The sequence below is a fragment of the Salvia hispanica genome, chromosome 1 (assembly GCF_023119035.1).
Source record: "Salvia hispanica cultivar TCC Black 2014 chromosome 1, UniMelb_Shisp_WGS_1.0, whole genome shotgun sequence".
NCBI classification, from domain to species: Eukaryota; Viridiplantae; Streptophyta; class Magnoliopsida; order Lamiales; family Lamiaceae; genus Salvia; species Salvia hispanica.
The window spans coordinates 40,464,884-40,468,746 of record NC_062965.1 but is presented as its reverse complement, the minus strand read 5'-3'; the positions used below and the strand labels follow the sequence as shown (position 1 = coordinate 40,468,746).

General features: G+C 42.6%; 1 pseudogene; it reads right to left on the bottom strand.

Moving 5' to 3' along the window:
- Window positions 1-1,430: 1,430 nt before the first annotated feature.
- Window positions 1,431-3,658, bottom strand: LOC125196599 (annotated as a pseudogene).
- Between the last annotated feature and the right edge of the window lie 205 nt (window positions 3,659-3,863).

The window sequence follows — 3,863 nt, the reverse complement described above, 5'->3', positions numbered from 1 at the left end:
TTAATAAATATGTGTTGATATTTTCTTGTACTAGTGTTGATATTTTTATGTCATATTGTTGATATTTGTAATACACTATGTTGATATAAAAAAATATTCATGAAAATTATCATATGATAACATAATGACGATAGTACCCTTTTGTTGATATTTTGTCTACTATTTATTGAGATTCGTAAGATTTAATCTCATCCACTCATTTTAAAATCTAAAGGTGGAGATTTAGTCTTGATTTTGGATTAGGGTGCTATAAGCATTAGAATATGACGCTTATCCCTACAATGCAACTTTAAAAGAGAGTGGAAGGATATTATATACACTCCGGTCCCAATTAAATATTTCATGTCTCCTTATTTGTACGACTCTCAATAAATGTTTTAATTCACGTTAAATATTTTTAATAAGTGGACCTCACATTCTACTGTCTAATTTTACTCACAATTACTACATTTGTCCTTGAACAAATAGAAACGACGCTAATTTTAATACAATAATGGTGAAGTAGGAGAGAAGAATTGGTAAAGTAAGAGATGAGAGAGAAAAATGAGTATAGTGAAAAAATGAAGAAATGTAGTGGAAGTGGGGTTAGTAGATTGTAAGGCCCACTTCTTAAAATAGAAAATTTAGAAGGTTTCTATTTCTAAGGGACATACCAAAATGAAAATAGTTTTTATTTTTTAAGCACGGAGGTAGTATTAGAAATTAATATTGAAAAAGTATGGCTCACACCACAATCTTTTTCAACAATTTTTTTTTTTCAAATCAAACAACTTCTGAAAACTTGTACCTATGGTACATTAATTGGGGACTAATGAAGTACTCCCTCCGTCCCTGAAAGTTGTCACATTTTTTCATTTCTGTCTGTTCCACAAATTTTGTCACATTTCACTTTTTACCATTTTTGGTAATGGATCTCATATTCCACTAACGCATTCCCACTCGCATTTTATTATAAAACTAATATATAAAAGTAGGACTCAAATTCCACTAACTTTATCAATCCACTTTTCATTACTCTCTCTGTTCCATAATACTGGAGACATTTTTTTCGGTACGAAGATTAAGAAAGGAAGAGAGATGAAGAGATAATAAAGTAAGAGACAGTAAAGTAAGTGAGAAGAAATGTGTTGATTTTTACTGAAAATGGAAATTACTCTACTACTATGGAACGTACCAAAATAGTAAAATGACTTCACTACTATGGAACGGAGGGAGTACATTTTTTAAAACTTGTGTCTGATTAAAGTGTGATAAAATTTAAGGGAAGAAAGGATAGCAATAGGAGAAACATAAATGAATAAAAATGTACCAATTCCCCAACGGATCTGAATGTAAAAAGGTGAAGAATATAAAGGAGATAATGAAAGATGGAAATGATAAAAAATGAAAACCTTTGCACACAAGAATAGTTGAAAAGTAACACCACCGATTTAGTGGTGATCAACAACGATATTGTGAGGGTAGAGGCGCTGAATTTTGGCCAAGACTTGGGGCATGGTGGGGCGATTATCCGGGTAAGTAGCCGCGCAATCAAGCCCAAGCTGCAGCAGCTCTACCATATCCTCCACCACCTCCTCACTCTCATAGTCATACCTAACTAGTTCCATGTCCAACCCCTTAGTCCTCCAGTCTTGCTTTAGCTTAGAATGCACCCACCCAGCTAGATCAAAGCCATTCTCGTCAATCTCCGGCGCCTCCCCCGTCACTAACTCCAACACAAATATCCCGAAACTGTATACATCAGCCTTCTGCGACACATTCTTAGGGTCGGTCACCTCGGGTGCCTGGTACCCCTGGTTTGGGGTGGCACTACACCCGAGGTGAGCCAGCATGTAGTCAAAGAAACGAGCCTCGTATGACTCCGTGAGGAGAATATTGGACGACTTGATGTTTCCATGAGACGCGGATGGCCCCTGCGAGTGGATGTACGATATCCCTCGCGCAGTGCCTAGCGCGATCTTAGCGCGAGTTTTCCAGCCCAACGCCATACGAGATACACTACCGTGTAACACAGCTGATAAGCTTCCCATGGGCAAGAAATCGTAGACGAAAAGCTTCTCGTCGCGATTGCAGTAATAAGCCCCCAGAGGGACAATATTGGGATGATTCTGTTGGAAATGTGAGAATTTGGAAGGATTTCAAACCTTTCATTTTCTAAAGTCTTTTGGCTTTTCAAGTTAAGGTAACCCCCAAGTGGTCTATGAGGATCCTTAATGCCGAGACTTTTGGAGTGGTCTCTCATATCCTATAAATAGGTGGGTTTGAGAGATGAGAAATACACCAACAAAAAGCATTCTCTCTTCTCTCAAGTTCTCTACACCATAGTGTGCATCATAGGAGCATTGTATAGCTCGATCCTCGGAACTCTATCAAGTTCGCCGGTGCCTAGCGGGTTTGAGGTGCTTCTACACGCTAGGAGGAAGTCGTTTTATCTTTGGGGGCAATACGCCATTCCGTGAGCACTAGCCGGGGCGTAATTTGTCTTGCGGAAAGAGGGCTTCCCTCGACTCGACTTATAGTTCGGTTTGTTTTATTATTTCCGTTGTAATTTTCATTCCATTTATTGTTATTATCTTCCTTCGATTGTAATAGTTAGAGTACCGCCTGTAACGGCTTGGGATTTTATCCCGATATTTCTAACAGATTCATTCTCCCAATCTCCTTCATCTTCCCCGTGAACTGCTTCTCTCCCATCTTCACGTGGAGTCTCAGCTTCTTCACCGCCACCACATGACCTTTTCCCGGGTCCACCTTGTACGTCGGTCCGAACGTCCCATTCCCCAAAACCTCAGCGGATGCTCCCAACAACTCCATCAGGTCAAATTCCACACCGGTTTCCTTAACATGACTAATCCCTTATCTTTCCCTTTACCTCTGGCGCGAATGATTCGACATAAATAGAAATTCATGATTGAGATAAGGCACAAACAGACGATGGACCCGATGGCGATGCAGGAAATGGGCATTCTCTCTGGCATCTCATAAGCGCAGGAATCGAGCGGGGTGCTGCAGAGGGAGTTCCCCACGAATGCGGCTTTGGGAAATCCAGAGAGGCGTCACGGAATCCGGCCGGTGAGATTGTTATTGGAAACGTCAAATTGGATCAAAGCGGGGAGCTTGAGGTCAGGAATAGAGCCCGAGAAATGGTTGTGTTGCAAATACAGAGTGCCTAAACGCGTCATCCTGTTGAACGACGGAGAAATCGGGCCGGAGAAATTGTTGTGCGCCAAATTCAGGCGTACGAGGGATTTGGCGTGAATGAGAGAGTCGGGAAGTGCGGCGGTGAGGAAATTGTGCTGGAGATAGAGATTGCGGAGGGAGTTGGGAGAGGAGAAGATGTCGGGGGGAAGGGGGCCGGAGAGGGAGTTGTAGCGGAGGCTGAGGGTGTGGAGATTGGTGAGATTGGAGATGGTGTTGGGAGGAAGGCGGCCGGAGAGCCCTGCCGCGGGGAGGTGGAGCTCGACGACGGAAGACTTGTTTGGAGAGCAGACGACGCCGGGCCAGGAGCAGGGGGGGAGGAGAGGTTCCAGAAGAGGACGCGGCCACCCACGGCGGCGCGAAGAGCTACGAGAGCGGCTCTATCGGAGGCGATGTCCGGCGTGGCGCGTGGGAGGAGGAGGAGCGAGATGAAAAGGTGGTGGAAGTTGAAAAGGGCCATTTTTTATTTCAAGAATTTGTGTTGGGTTTTTTCGAGATTGAGAAGAGTCGATCAAGTGTAAGGATTTTCACGTTCTCTGTGGTGTATTCATATCTGAAATCTTACAATCTGATTATTGTTACGGATGAATGCAATTAGAGACGGATTTGTGAAATCCAATTATTAATCAATTTTTCACTGAATTTGTATGTCTGGTCACAGCTCA